At 42.9% G+C, this 16491-nt stretch overlaps 1 long non-coding RNA gene across 2 annotated transcripts; it reads right to left on the reverse strand.

The window, feature by feature from the left end:
- Nucleotides 1-9379: 9379 nt before the first annotated feature.
- Nucleotides 9380-13399, reverse strand: LOC119043831 (uncharacterized). 2 transcript variants are annotated; one of them, XR_008390378.1, is made up of 4 exons: nucleotides 13042-13399; nucleotides 12614-12711; nucleotides 11529-11653; nucleotides 9380-10057 (listed from the first exon to the last, which is right to left on the reverse strand). It is a non-coding gene; the product is annotated as an uncharacterized LOC119043831 (long non-coding RNA). The 2 variants fall into 2 exon arrangements; XR_008390379.1 differs by having other exon boundaries at nucleotides 12941-13399.
- Between the last annotated feature and the right edge of the window lie 3092 nt (nucleotides 13400-16491).

A 16491-nucleotide genomic window follows, 5' to 3' on the forward strand; every position in this document is an offset into this window, starting at 1 on the left:
AAAACACTAACACTGACCCGAACCCAAACACAGCCCTAACCCTAGCCAAAACCCTAACCCTAACCCTAGCCCAAGCTTTAGCCCTAGCCCTAACTCTAGGAAGCCCTAGCCCAAACCCTAACCCTAAACCTAAACCTATGCCTAACCCTAACCCTAATTTAACCGTAGCCCTAGCCTTAGCCCTAGCTCTAGCCATAGCCATAGCCCTAACCCTAACCCTCACCCTAATCCTACTCTAGCCCTAGACCTAGCCCAAACCCTCATCCTAGTCCTAAGCTTCACCTTAACCCTAACCCTACCTTAAATTATAACCCTAATGCTAATCCTTACCCTAACCCTAAGCCTCACCCGAACCTTAATCCTAACTCTTAATCTGAATTTAACCCTAAACTAAACCCTAACCTTAACCCTAACCCTAACCATAGCCCTGGCCCTAGCCCAAACCCTAACCTCAAACCTAACCCTAACACTACGTTAACGTTAACCCTATCCTAAAACTAGCCTTAGCTGCAGCTGTATCCATAGCCTGAGCACTAGCCCTAATTTTTGCACTAAACTTAGCCCTAATGCTAACCCTGACCCTATTCTTAACCCTAAACCTAGACCTAGCCCTACTCATAACCCTAACCCTAACACTAACCCTAACTGTAACCCTAATCCTTACCTTAACTCTAAGCCTCACCCTAACCCTGATCTAAAACCTGACCCTGACCCTAACACTAAACCAAACCCTAACCTTAACCCTAAACTTAAACCTAACACTAGACCTAGCTCTACACATAACCCTAACCCTAACACCGCTAAGGTGTTAGGCCTTAGCCCTAACACCAACCCTAACCCTAGCCCTAGCCCTAGCCCAAGCCATAAACCTAACCCTAACCCTTACCCTAACCTTACCATGACCCTATTCCTAAACCAAACTCTAATGCTAACACTAACCCTAGCCCTAACCCTTACCATCAACCAAACCCTAAAGCACACCCTAACCCTAACCCTTACCGTGAACCAAACTCTAAAGCACATCCTAACTCTAACCCTAACCCTAACATTAACACTATCTCTCACCCTAACCCTTCTTCTAAACATAAGCCTAGCCCTAGCCCTTTCCCTAGTCCTAATCCTAACCCTAACCCTAGCCCTAATGCTAAACCTGACCCTAAACCTAAACTAAACCTGGACAAATGAGTTTCTGAGTGTCAAAATGAAAAGGAGTTGAACGGTCTACTTTCTTTAACCAGGTTTATTTCTCTTCTTTGGAACCATTATGAATAGTTGGAAACTTGAAATCACTTGGGAATGATCAAGTTTGTTACAAAGCCTGTTTTAGGCAAACTCTGTCTGATACGTTTCCACAGGTAAGGCGAGGAACTCATTTCAGTAGAACACAAACTCAGTGCTATTTTTGGTAATAGACTTTCCTAGCGCTTCTGTTGAAGTGTTTTTTTTTCCAGCATCACTTGTTAGGTAAATAATACAGTAAAAGAACTACCAATTACTTGTGTCCCAACATATGCTGACATAGGACTATGGTATCTGTGAAATTGAGGAAACTTCTAACCCATAGTTTACTTCAATGCATTTTTATCTAGGAGAAAATAGTAGCATAGCTAAGAAATGTTAAGTATGTTGTACTACATAAATCATACTCTATCAGTTTGTGAGTATTAAGTGAATGTAAAACTAAAAATACACGTTGACGGTTTCACGTGTATTCTATTTGATTACAAAGTAGTAGTCAAATCTTACTGATTACAGAGTACTGCATTCCTTCAAATCACTAGGGAAGAAAATATTTCATATGAAGCGTGTTTTCAACAAATCCCATCTACTTTTTTGATCAGGCTCTTAGTGTTCTCTTTTTAGTAAAAGATGAAATAAAAGGTGTCTCAGAAAGTGTCTTTTCTGTTTAGCATGCTGTTGAAAAATTGTGCTGAAATATCAGCTTCGTGGAGTGTGTGAGAGAGAATCACCTACTGAACTTTTCCACTCGACAATAAGTAAAAGGTAGCATAGGACTAGGTGATATTTGAATGAAAAGAAGCTTCTGGCATAGAATTTTCTCGTGCCTTTTATTTCAAGCAAAAAAGCATATTCTACTTAAGACATGCAAGTCAAGCCCACGATGGGCTTTGTACAAATCATTTTTGTGACTGCTGAAATGAATATGGACCAAATGGTTTACTCTCTGTCACCAATTGCATTTTTTGATAAAATTGAAATGAATTGTTTGTACCCTTCCCAACTGAAGGTCATAAATGTAATTAAGTAAATACATTCCATGCAACATTGAACCAAATTCTTGGTTTTTCCTGGGGCTTCACTGTAGCTCTCGGATATTTTATTTTATTTTAGATTGTATTTATTTATCTTTAGAGAAGAAGGGAAGGAGAGAGGGAGAGAAATACCAATGTATGGTTGCCTCTCATGAGTCCCCTGCTGGGCACTGGCCTGCAACCCAGGCATGTGCCTTGACTGGGAATCGAACCATGATCATGTGGTTCACAGGCTCTCGCTCAACCCACTGAGCTACACCAGCCAGAGCTCAGATATTTTATTTTTATTTTTTAAATTTTATTTAGTTATTTTTCAAGTACAGTTTTTTGTCTATTTTCCCCATCCCAGCCCCCCTTGCCCCATGCTCCCCACCTCCCTCCCATTTCCTCCCTTCCCCCCCAGTCCTCATCCCTGTGTCTTTCATACTTGTTCCTCAAAATCCCCCCCTTTTTTTCCCCTTAAATTCCCTTCCCTCTCCCCTCTGGTCACTGCCCACTTGTTCTCTATTTCAGTGTCTTTGTTTTTTTTTTTCTGCTTGCTTATTTGTTTTGTTGTTTAGCTTCCTGTTAAAGGTGAGATCATATGGTATTTGTCTTTCAACCCCTGGCCTATTTCACTCAGCATAATGCTTTCCAGTTCTATCCATGTTGTTGCAAAGGGTAGTAGCTCCTTCTTTCTCTCTGCTGCATAGAATTCCATTGTGTATACGTACCACAATTTTTTGATCCATTCGTTTACTGACGGGCACCTAGGTTGCTTCCAACTCCTGGCTATTGTAAATTGTGCTGCTATGAACATTGTGGTGCATAGGTTCTTTGAAATTGATGTTTTAGGATTCTTGGGATATAATCCTAGCAGTGGAACTGCTGGGTCAAAAGGCAGGTCAATTTTTATTTTTCTGAGAAAATTCCATACTGTTTTCCATAATGGTTGTACCAGTCTGCAATCCCACCAACAGTCAACTAAAAGACCCCTTTTCCCCACACCCTCTCCAACATTTGTTGTTTGTTGCTTTGTTTATGATAGCCATCCTGACTGGTGTAAAGTGGTATCTTATTGTCGTTTTAATTTGCATCTCTCTGATAGCTAACGATATTGAGCATCTCTTCATGTGTCTCTGGATATTCTGTATGTCCTCCTTGGAGAAGTGTCTGTTCAAGTCCTTTTCCCATTTTTTAATTGGGTTAGATGTCTTCTTAGAGTGGAGTCTTGTATATTTTAATCTGGCTTCAACATGAAGAAAATCTGTGACCAGGAAATTAGCATATGTACGTTTGTAATAGGTTTCTATTCAGGTGCTTTTCTAAAGTGTGATTGGCCACAGGCCATTTAAGAAAAAGGCAGAGAAGTTCTCTTCACAAATTAGAATGTTATAAATATGAAGAATCACAGTATTTCCATCGGTATACTATGCATAGCAAAGTCCCAGGTATACACTGGCCATGGCTGATAAAATTAATCCTACTAAATTTTAGAAAACATTTACTTAACTACCCACTTTCATAGAGGCAAATTGAGGGTGGAAGGGATGAAAATATTCTCAAATAGTAGCTAAAGGTCAACAGGGTCATCTTGTGCTGTGGAGAAAGCCAGTAACCACCTAATGAAAGCTGGTTCACAACACACTGTGTAGTATTAAATGCCATTCAGTTTAATAGCTAAGTAGTTATGTACATGGATGTTCTACAGATGCATGGCACATTGTTTTCTAATGCCTCCTGGTTAGCCCTCAAAGTGCAAGTTTCATGCCCAAATAAGCTGGTGTTATCTTCACACCAAGTAATCAGAAAAGAGACATAATGCAGGCAACATCACTAGGAACCGCCAACAGGATTGTGGTGTGAGCATCACCCAGAAACTCTGAGTTCCTTATGCACTTAGGTCTAAGAATGGAGATTTTCAACACAAAAATAAAATATTCTGAGCTATAAATGTACAATTTATGTTTACTCGCTAGAAAAATACATACAATTATTTTCTTCAGGGCATTTTTCTAGGTGAGGAACAACAAATCTTCCTGTAAGAAGTCTGTCTTAAGAGACTTCTCCCAGTGAGTGTGCAAGAAACACCCTTAGTATAGAGACTAGAATACAGAAGCTTATAGACTTGAATGGCTGCTCAAGCTCCTTCAGGTCAGAACTGACAATCCTCTAAAACACATCTCTCCACATTTCCACTTAGCTACTGAGGCTTGATCTTCCCCTGACATAAAAAAAAATGATCCGCAAGATGTCATCCATTTCCAATCTGGAGACACTGTGCAAAAATAAAAAAATATATACTAACTTAAAATTTCAAGAAAAGACATTGATGGTTTTTTATTTACAGTAAATTAAGTTTTTGTGCCCTCATTATAAACATTTTAGAATTAGAAAAGGGGTAATTGGGCAATTCAGATGGCTAGATAATGCACTATAGGGAAAGAACTGGAGTCAAAAACACATGAATAGACAAGCCTTTATGTGACAAATGCACATCTGATAAATCGTCATAGTATCAACAAAACAAGGGACTATGAAAAAGCACTGAGCTGACATGAGAACCCTGACAACAGCTAGGTTCAAAACTACAAGAATAATTATGCCTGCCTTGTAGGTCAGGTCCCCACTAGGGAGTGCGTGAGGGGCAAGCACACATTGAAGTTTCTCTTCCTCTCTTTCTCCTTTCTTTACAATATGTTGGGAACAGCTCTGCCTGGTTTCAGGAATTGTAACTACCCCCATGGCTAAGGATGAGTGAACGACCTCAGGAATGTCAAGCCACAGGATACAAGGCTTGTCTCTGGTAGCGAATGCTGCTTCAGTTTCTTCTCCCTGCCTCCAAAGCATGGTTGGAAGTCAATGACGGGTAAGACCTCTCACAGAGAGATGGGCAACCTAAGCCAGACTCGATCACTTGGGAGGCCATTATGAAGGGACTTGGGGGGGCTGCAACAAAGAGCAAGCAATAGACCCTTGCCCCCCCCCAGCTGTGTGACATAGCCCGAGTCCCCATGTCCTCTGGGAGAAGCACTTCCTAGCTCTTATCCACTTAAGCCTGAAAACCTGATGGGGAGTGGTGCAGCTCCTTGCCTTGCTAGAGCAGATCTGGGGGACTCTGGCATAAGAAAAATTCCTAAAAATCCTGGGAAACCTGCCCTGCTAAGATTGCTTTCATTCATATGTTAAGGGTTCAAGCAGGATATGAGTATGTCTCTCAAAGTTTCTACAAACCCCCTTTCCTGAAAGACACTGACTCAGACTAACCCACAAATTTCTTAGAACTGTTATCTACTGTTTGACCCTTGCCGCCCTGTACTCCTGTGTATTACAACCCAATATAAACCCCTGAAGGATAGGGCTCAAAGCCTTTATCCTCTAAGAAACTGGCCACCTCTCCTCCCCAAGCAGATCATGTCTTGGTAGAGTTTTCTTTCATCCATGGCGGATGGGGAGACTTGCAGGACAATTTGCCCCCACAACAATATAAAATAAAAAAATAATAAAACCTTAAGAAAACAACTCAGAACCAGATGCATGCTCCATCCGAGATGCAGGCATAGGAAGAAACCCTTCACTTCCTCACACAACCAAGAGGAGAATAACAACCAAACTAAAATCAATAAACAACCAGAAGTGCCACAAAATCAAACTGCATGGAACTCTGACAATCAAGAAATTAAAGACACGGTCAACCAGACCAAGCCTACCAGTAAGAGAGGCAGAAGGACAGAACCCATACTGCTGCTTTGTAATGCATGGGCAGGGCATGCCTAGAGAAAGTGGTGTAGTAATGGACTGTGTGGGTGGAACTGGATGAACAGGATACTGAGAATCAGACTTGACTGTGAAGTATGTTGGGGGTTGCCTTGATGGAAGAAACTCTGAATCTCACAGGAAAGTTCTTGGGAGAGCGGGCTAGAACCGAGAAGGTCACCTCCATTTTTCCTCTCTGGCTCCTCCCACACAAGGAGAAGGGGCGGAGATGGGCTGACACATTGGAAAGTTTTGGCTTGCGAGGCGTTAGCTGCATTAATGGGCAGGAGAGGCAGTGGCAGGTGGACCAGGTGAAGCAGCGGGTAGTAGAACTAGTGATCCCACATTTTTAAAAAAATTTTTATTTATTTATCTTTAGAGGGGAGGGGAAGGAGAGAGGGAGAGAAACATCAATGTATAGTTGCCTTTTGTGCGTCGCCTGCTGGGAACTGGCCTGCAGGGAACCGGCCTGCAACCCAGGCATGTGCCCTGACTGGGAATCGAACCGCGATTGCCTGGTTCGCAGGCCCACGCTCAATCCACTGAGCTACACCAGCCAGGGCTGTGATCCCACATTTTTGTGTGGATAACCCAGGAGGAACTTCTCAGGAGAGAGACAGACCACGCAAACCATGGTTCTAGTGTGAGAAAATAAAGCCTCAAAACCATTCATTGCAAATACCTGTGGGGGTAGAGGTGTTGGCAGAAATTCCCAGACACACAGGAGGGTCCATTGGAGTGACCCACGGGGTTCTAGAACAAAACCACCCAAACAGGAATCAGCAATGGAAGGGTTTAATTTGCTGGTGGGTATTAGAAGTGGCTGAAAGCAGCCGAGAGTTGGGCAAGAAGCTTTGGTTCCTCTCAAACCCCTCCCCAACATACAGCCCCACCACAAAGAGATGTGGATTGTCCCTGCCCTGGGAAAGAACAGAGGCTCCACACCTCACTACATAACTGGTGCTCTGAGAAAAAAACAAATTACTACCTGAATGAAAGAAGAGATCAGAGCTCCAGAAAAAGTACACGTAAGTGATGAAAAGATAGCTAACCTATCAGATGCACAGTTCAAAACACTGGTAATCAGAATGCTCACACAAGTGGTTGAGTATGGTCATAAAATGGAGGAAGAAATGAAGGTTATGCAAAGCAAAATAAATGAAAATGTACAGGGAACCAACAGTGGCAGGAAGGAAACCTGGACAAAAATCAATAATTTGGAACAAAAGGGAGACATAAACCTTCAACCACAACACAGTAAAGAAACAAGAATTCAAGAACACGAGAAGAGCCTTGGGCACATCTGGGAGAATTTTCAATATTTCAACATCTGAATCATAAGGGTGCCAGAGAAAGAGAAAGAGCAAGAAATTGAACACTTATCTGAAAACAGAGATGAAAAAGAACTTCCATAATCTAGAACAGGAAACAGATTTCCAGGAAGACCATGAAGGTTAGAGACTCCCAAAAAATTTGGACCCAAGAAAGCACACACCAAAACACATCATAATTACATTAACCAAGATCAAGGATAAGGAGAGATTCTTAAAAACAACAAGAGAAAAGGAGGCAGTTACCTCTGAGGGAGTTTCCATAAAACTATTAGCTGATTTCTCTAAAAATTCATAGAGTCAAGAAGAGACTGGAAAGAAGCATTCAAAATCATGAAAGTCAAGGACCTACAAGCTAGATTACTCTACCCAGCAAAGCTATCATTTAGAATGGCAGGGCAGAGAAAGCACTTCCCAGATAAGATCAAGTTAAAGCAGTTCAACACCAAGCCCTCATTATATCAAATATTAAAGTGACTAATTTAAGAAAAAGATGATAAAAAAATCTGTACAGTAAAATGATAAACTCACAACTCTCAACAACTGAATCTCAAAACAAAACTAAAACAACAAACTAAGGGAACAGCTAGAACAAGAATGCATTCACAGAAATGAAGATCATATGGAAGGGTATCAGTAGCAGGAAGTGGGGAGCAGCATGAAAGTAAAGGTACAGGGAATAAGAAGCATAAATGGTAGGTACAAAATAGACAGGGAGAGCTTAAGAATAGTATAGGAAATGAAGAAACCAAAGAACTTATATGTATAACCCATGGACATGACCTAAGGTGGGGGAATGCTGGTGGAAGGTGGAGTACAGGAGGGGAGGAATAATAGAGGGAGGAAAATAGGGGAGGAAAAGTAATAGGGGAGAAAAAAGGGACAGCTGTAATGGCATAATCAATAAAAGGCAGATATAAGAAAATGAGAAGGAAATTCTCAAAGGATGCCACAGGTTTTAAAATTCATGAAAAAGAAAACTGTATGAACAATTACATACTAACACATTTGATAATTTAGATAAAATGGAGTTTTGTCAATAACATAGAGCTCCCAAAGGCTCAGCTAGAAAGAAACAGAAAAAGTCTTCAGAGCAACTCCCAGCAGTGAAAGTGAAGCCATAATCAAAAGTCCCAAAAAACAAAATCCCAGGACCAGATGGCTTATTAGGTGAACTCTGCCAAATATTTAAATAACAATTAGTACATTTTGTCTCCAAACTATTTTTTTAAAGAAACAGATACACAGTGGAGAGAGTGTGTGAGTCTTTTGTCACAGTGACTTCGTGTGTAAAGCAGTGAGAAGGTATTAGGGCCTTATTTTGGGGGAATCCTTCCATAAATCTTCCCTTCCACTGTGCTTTCATCCCCAACCTAATACATTTTGTCTGTCTCCTGGGGTCGCTTCCTTGCATGGCATGTGGGTGTAGACCCAGTTAATAGCCAGATGGCAATTTGACATTATTCTCATCCTGTCTGGCAAAGAATCCACTAGAAAAATGGGAACAGGTGGATAGGTAAAAGATCATCAGAGGTATTGAAGAGAAATCATTTAGTCTCTCAGAAAATGTGATGCCTGTGGGAGAGGTAGGAATATCACCAAGTTTTGTCATCCCTAACACTTTATGCTCTATTCCCTGAGAGGCTGCATGTCCATAAGGTGAAATGTGCAGATTGGCCCATGATCACATCAACATGGTTGGAATTAGGAAAATGGAATTTGCCATTACATCTGATAGGAGGTGGACATCCAAAATTTATAAAGAATGTAGAAAATTAACACCAAAACAGAAACTATCAAATTTTAAAAATTGGAAAAGAGCATGAATAGACACTTCTGCAAAGGGGGCATAAAAGGTCAATAGACATATGAAAATATTCTCAATATCAATAATCATTAGAGAAATACAAATTAAAAACTCATATTAATGGTCAAATGCCTTGTGTTTAGAGGTGTTTCCTCTTGATGCAACCAAACTTACACAGTGATTTGCATAGTAAATTATTAACCAAAGTCTTTTCTTAAAAAAAATATGTTTATTTACTTCTAGAAAGAGGGGAATTGAGAGAGAAAAAAAGGGATAGCAACATTAATGTGTGAGAGAATCATTCATCTGTTGCCTCTCAAGTGCTCCCAAAATGGGACACAGCATGAATCCCAGGTATGTGCCAGTGAACTTCAGGTTCACAGGGTAAAGCTCACTATGCTGAGTCACACCAGCTAGAACAAGAAAATCCTTTATTAATTATTTATGATGTCACAAGTTTTAAAGTGGCATTTAAGAACATTATTCACAGTTAATTTATTCATACATAGTATCATAAATGAAACTTACTACTTTTTAAAAATTCCACGTTTTTTATTCCAAACACATTTGGAGTCAAGTCCATTTTAATCTCAGTATTTCAGATTAAAAAACCACAAAATGTAAGTTTTAGACATTAAAATGACCACCTATTTTGGGCACTTCCAAAATTTTAGACTTGAAACTATGAACATTTTCAGCTCTACATATTCTCTATGAGTGTACAGATAAACTCAAGGGGGTTTTGGGTAAACCTGGAAAAGAAATGGGCTATCTCACCATTGGTTCTAATTAGGTTTTATACAAGTAACTACATGGAACTTGACTTCACAGGGTCTAGTCACATGTCCTTTTATGGCACAAACCACTGATGGTGAAGATACTGGTGATGGACACCACAGTGGAGCCAGCACCTGAAATGAGAACAAATAGAAGAAGACACAAATTAGGATTGACTTGGAGCAAATTTAGGATTCTGCCATGCCTTACTCACTCACAAACTAATGCTCTCCAATTAAACCTATGTTCTGTAGAAACAGGAGGTTTTTCTTCTGGATACAAAAGTCACTCCCTTTTTAAATGGTCTTGTGTTCCATCCTGATCCATCCCACTAGTCACCATTCAAAAAATGTCACCAGATGCAAAAAAAAAAACACTATGAAATACCACAAGTGACCTATGGCAAGAGATTTCAAATAATGACTCCTACAATTGCCTGACTCTCCTACTGAAACTGAGGTAAACAGAGTTTATTCTGCCCCCTTCAACAGTGTTCCAAGTTGTCTCAGAATGTGCTTGCATTCGCAAGTGTATAATATATAGCTTTCAGAATGAAGTGTATTCAAAATCATATGAAAAATCTGAGTGGGCCTTGGAAATTTAGCTGTTTGTATGAATGCCTTACCTGGCCACTGCAAAACACCAACCAGGACCCCTAAAATGGCATTACAAGCTTCTCTAAAGTTGCATTTCATGTATTTCTTAAAACTCATAATGGCCACAGGTAAATAAGCATAAGGATAAGTAATTTATGAAATACAACAACCACAGCTAGGCCAGCAGCATATTCTGCAGAAAATGCATAAGGGGAAAACCTGCCATGACTTATCTATTTAAGCCATTTAAAAATTAAACGAGGTTTATTTTCTAACATCCATTTTTTAAACATGCAAACTGTGCCTCATAAAAATAAGAAGATACTCCCATGACACAAATTAGATGTTGGCAGAGTCACCCTGAGCCAAGGGAATGAACAGTGCTCACTTTCAGAAAAACAGGTCTGGCATGTGTTTTGTGTTATACCATAAAAGTCAGAACTTAGGTAGTCATGGAAACAATGCTTGTATATAGGAAGGTTGCTATCCAAGACTTTATCTTAAGCAATTCACTCAGAAATAAGGCTGTGGACAGAAAGAAAGCCAGATGAAATATTTATATATCAAGAGCAACCTAGACACCTATGATCTTTAGGTCCGCTTTGCTGGAACTCACAAAGGGAACCTTCACATTGACGTCTCAGTCCACCACTTGGGGCACAGAAGCAGGGCCACTCATCTGCCATCTGGCTGCTACTGTAGCAGTTGTTTCACTCAAATCCTTGAGACTTCCATGATGCCTACAGGTCCCTTTTTACCCATCTTTCAGGAAATCAACCTTTGCTCCTTTCCTGCAAAGACTGCCAAGAACTGCACAACCAACTAAAGTACCAGGCTTCTCTTGTGGGCTTTCACTAGTTTTGCAAGTCAGTCCCAGTTCTGGTAATGACCAGAATCCATACATGCTTCCTTCGGGAGTGACATTCCAGTCAAAATCTCAGTTGAGAAAACCATTATTAATGACTGGTCTTATTGAATATACGCAAAGAAATCTTTTGTCATCACTTACTACTTCAGAATGCCAAATTCTGGAGGGGTCAGGTAGGAAGAAGACAAAGCATGAAGGAAAATTCTTTTCCTTGTTCACTTTCCAAAGAAGAATGAAAATTCACCTTCCCGGGAATCCTCAGCTTCCTTTTCAAAACAGACAAGAGAGAAAAATCTAATACACGGAGTTCCAGAACAATAGAAAGTTAGAGGTATTCTCTTGCACAAAGTCACCAATTGGAGCCCTGCAGAGATATGCTCCTTCGGGCCCTGTCTCCTGGCAGAGACATGCTGCTTTGCCTCGGCCTGAAACACTCATCAGCCCCAAATGACCCTTCTTGGGTCCAGAGTGGCAAGGGCATTCTCCCCAACTGGTTAGAGAGTTTCTGATCAGAAACAAATCCAACCTGAGAAATTGGCTCTTTTCTCACAAAACCAGAAAACAAGTAGCTGAGGTTTTCTTTACTCCAGGTTTAAAACTTTCACCTGTTTGATATATAATTTTACCCACCCAGATTTAACCATCCTTCACTTTTAACACATCCTGGTTCCTTTCCCACACGGGAAGGACTATACTTTACTTAAACTCAGTATGTGGCAGCAGAAAGCCCCTAGCACTACAGGTAACTTTTATTCCAAGTCCCCAGGTTCACAGGGACATCACAGCTTTCTGAAGCTTAGACCTTGCAGACACCCTATAAATCAGATGCTCACCCTTGGACCCCAGTGTGTGACTTTGAGACCCAGAGCCATTTCTATCAGAACCAGTTACACAGAGAACCTGACTGATGCTGTCTGTGCCCACACAGCCGCAGCACAGAGCCCATAATCTGAAGAGAACCCTCAACCCACCCCCTTACCCAGTTCTAAGATGGCGGCACCCAAGCACGCAGGGCGGTCTCAGATGGCAACGCCCCCCCCCCCACGCCAGGTCATCTAAGATGGTGACGCCCATGCAAGCCTGCTCCTCCAGGATGGCAACCCCCTAGAACGCTGGGGTGGCCAAGATGGTGACGCCCAAGCACACTGGGTCATCCAAGACTTCCACGCCCCTGAATGACCGGTCCTGCTTCCTGGGGCACTCATGTGGTTCACCCTCCATTTTACCCCAAATGGCATCGCCTGAGTCCGGTTCAGTCCGCCGGTGCTGGCAGTGGTGCTGGCAGTGGTGCTGGCAGTGGCACGACTCCGGAGCCGCCCTCCACCTGCAGGGAGAAGGGGTTTCACCAGGGGAGGAAAAGTGCGGGTCGCACCCACCTGGCTTGCTGTCAGATCCCCAACATACATGCAGGCTCGGCTTACAGAGCCTAGGGGTTTGCTTCTTCCCCAAACCTGAATACAGCTTCCCTTACTGCCACCAGTGCTCCCGGAGAGTGCAAATGACATTTATAACTTTTAGACACAGTTTTTTTGTCTATTGGCAAATATCTTTACCTCTTGATTCAGCCCACCCAGTAAGTGGGACTACAAGCCCGCGCCACCACGCCTGGCGCACACCCTACCGCCTCCACCGCCTCTGGCTGTGAGAACTGCACCTGCGTGTCCCAGACGACACTCGGCTCAGAGAGCCCAGAGAGTTCTCCTCCGAGCGCCAACCAGAGAGAAAATTAGGCGGGGGGGACCAATCTCCACCTCAGGCTGCTGCCATCTCGGGAGAGGAGAGAGAGCCAGCCCCCACCATGCTTCCCGCCAGCGTGTGCATGCTCATGCGGGGCCACTGAAGCAGCAGCTGGTTTTAGTGGCCAGAGGAGCCCAAGCTAATACGCACAGGCTTTAAGACGCTGTGCAGAGTAAGCCAGTTTCAGCACTCCAAATATCTTGCTAGCAAACGGTGCGCCAGTTATGCTCGGCTGCCGCCATTAAGGTCGCGCCCCTGGGCGTGGCTTCGCTCTGCCAGTCACAAACCAGGCTGTAAGGCAGCTGCCTCAGAATGGCCCAACCGCTGGCAGGGTCTTGCACAGGGGTCGCGCTGCGCTCTAGCGCCCACCAGGATCCTCCCTGCACCCAGGTGGTGCTGGGCCTCCCAGGTGTCTGACGCGCCGCCCCCGCGCGCTCTGAGCCAGCTGGGCTTGGCCCCGCCTCTCAGTGCGGGTCCAGGGAAAGAGGAGGGAGCCTGAAACTGCAATTGCTTCTCTGCCTTGAGATCCTTCTAGGGGTACCTTGGAGGGCTTGGAGGGAGGGAAGATGGACTCGATCTTTCTGGAAACCACCCTGGGTGCGCTGTGCTTTCTCAAAGAAAATCTTTTTTTCTAAAGTCCCTTTTACCGCAAAAAAGCGGTGAATCCAGTCGTTCTTTCTTCCCGCACTTCCAGATCTTATTTCTTGCTAGGGAACACAGTGTAGTGTGCCCTAGATGTCCTGTTGGTGCAAATACCACCAGGAAAAGAAGCACCGAATTTCGGGAACTCCTCAGCCCCGCTTATGGGATTCGGGTTCACTTCCCAGCTGCCTAGACAGCTGAAAGGGCTCAGAGCACTGGATGACCAGTCCATATAGGCGCTCCATATAAGGACCCACGGAGACCCAAGATTAACATAAGATGGAATATCCTATGAGGCCCCTTCATGTCTTAGAGATTGGACCCCAGATACCTCCACTGGATCCCCACTCATGTAGGGATACCCTATATCTTGAGTCGGAGGAAGGAAGTGCCTCTTTTCTTCAGTATTTCGCTGAAACACTCATAAAATACCTCAAACTGGAAGGGAAGGGGGGAGAGCAAGGGAGAGAAAAACGCTCAAGGGGTGGTAAAAATAACCTTTCTTCTTATCTCTGATACACCTGCGGGCCCTAACCAGAGTAACCCCTGATCCCTCTGGGGATGGCGTATTGAATTACATCTCTCTTAGGTGTGCATCCGTGGCATTGTGGCTCAAAGTCTCTGGTAGATGAAGAAGGTCCCTAATCTGTAGGGACCCTGTCCAGGGCGCCACTTGTGGGGTGGACTTCTCCTGCAAGCCCCCCCCGGCATCCTCCAAGGATGAAAATAAACACTACTAGGACATGATGGACTTGGGGAGGAGGGGTGGCCAGTTTCTCAGAGGAAAAACGCCTAGAGGTGGCCACTCTCTCTGAGGTAAAAAGCCTTGAGCCCCTTCCTCCAGGGGCTTCTATTGGGTTGTAATACACAGGAATACAGGGCACGGCAAGGATCAAGCTGTAGATAATATTTCAAGGAACCTGAGGGCTTAGTCTGAGTCAGTGTATGTCAGGAAGAAAGTTTGCAGAAACTTTAGGGTTTCCTGCTTGGACCCTTAACACATGAAAGAAAACATTCTTAGCAGAGCAGGTTTCACAGGTGTTTTTTTTTAAACCAATTCTTTGTGATGCCAGATTTATCCCCTGATCCACTCTAACAAGGCAAGGAGCTCCAGCCCTCCCCATCAGGTATTCAGGCTTAAGTGGATTCCAGCCAAGAAGCCCTTCTACCAAAGAACATGGGGACTCAGGCTATGTTACACAGGTTTGTGTACTACTGAAATGAGTTCCTTGCCTCACCTTTGGAAACAATTCAGACAGAGTTTGCCTAGAACAGGCTTTGTAAGAAACTTGCTTATTCCCAAGTGATTTAGAAAGTTTCCAACAATTCATAATGGTTCCAAAAGAGAGATATTCACTCCCTTAAATGAAGGGGACCGTTCATCTCCTTTTCATTTTGACATTCACAAACTGATTTGTCCAAGTCAGGTACTGCACAATACATGCATGTCCAAGCTTTCTACTTATTTTCTATGAGACACAGTGCTTTGGAGGAATCTGTACATGGCAGCTATTCTACTTTAAAGGTAACATGGTATTATGCATCCTTTGAAACCTTTCAGAGAGAAAACATGATGTTAGCTGCTCTTTCATGCTCCAACTTACTGAATGTGACATTTCAGGAATACTTGAGAAGAAGTGAAAATGCACTCTGTATGAGCATTTCCCTTCAGCACATCATTCCCTTCAGCTTTTCTGAAATGAGTTTATTGTCCTGGACTTATAAACACAGCCAAAGTTATTTGCTCAGAGCCAGTTGTTTTGAAACAGTGTCTTTCCAGCCTGATTTCACAGGGTTCAAACAATTCTTTTCTATTTTCCCCAAGGAAAATGAACTGGGTGACAGAAAATCGACCATTCATTTCACATTCATGTCAACCTTCACAATACTGTTTTGTCCAAAGCACATCGTGGATTGTACTTGCATGTCTTAATGTGGATATGCTTTTCTCTTGGAAAAATAAAGAAAAAATAGAAAATTCTTGTCATTCAAACTTCACATGGTCCTATGCTAGCGTTCACCAATTGGCTAGCAAGAAAGGAATCCAGTAGCCGATTCTTTCTCACTCATACCACAAAGTTGATACCTTAGGAAGATGCTTCAACTGAGCGCTGAAAAGAGATGGCACTTCCTGAGACACCACTCATTTCATCTTCTACTCAAATGAGAACACGAATATGATGATGAGCAGTGTAGATGGCATTTGATGAGAACCCACTTTGCATGAAATATTGCTCCCCCTTGTGATTTAAAGGACTGAAAGCTCAGCACTACTGTGTAATCGGATGGAATGCCCATGGAGGTCCCAACATGTACCTTTCGTTTTACATTCACTTAACACTAACAAACCTATAGGCCAATTTATGTAGTACAGCAAATTTGCCTTTAAGGCTAACCCTAACCCTAACCAGAAACCAAACACTATCAATAACGCTAACCCTAGCCCTAGCCCTCACCCTTACTCTACCCTAACCCTAACCCTAACCGTAGCAGGAAGCCTAAATCTAAACCTAATCCTAAACCAAACAGTAACCCTAGTTCTAACCCTAACCCTAACTCTAACCCTACCCTAACCCTAAAACTAACCTGAATCCTAGTCCTGTCCCTGACCTTGACCTTAACCCTAACCCTAAGCATAACACTAATCTTAACCCGAATGCTAACCCTAACCCTAATTGTCACCCCCCAAAAAAAACCTAGCCTTAACCCTAACCATAGCCCTAAC

The sequence above is a fragment of the Artibeus jamaicensis genome, unplaced genomic scaffold, assembly GCF_021234435.1.
Source record: "Artibeus jamaicensis isolate MK-2021 breed Jamaican fruit bat unplaced genomic scaffold, CSHL_Jam_final scaffold_612, whole genome shotgun sequence".
NCBI classification, from domain to species: Eukaryota; Metazoa; Chordata; class Mammalia; order Chiroptera; family Phyllostomidae; genus Artibeus; species Artibeus jamaicensis.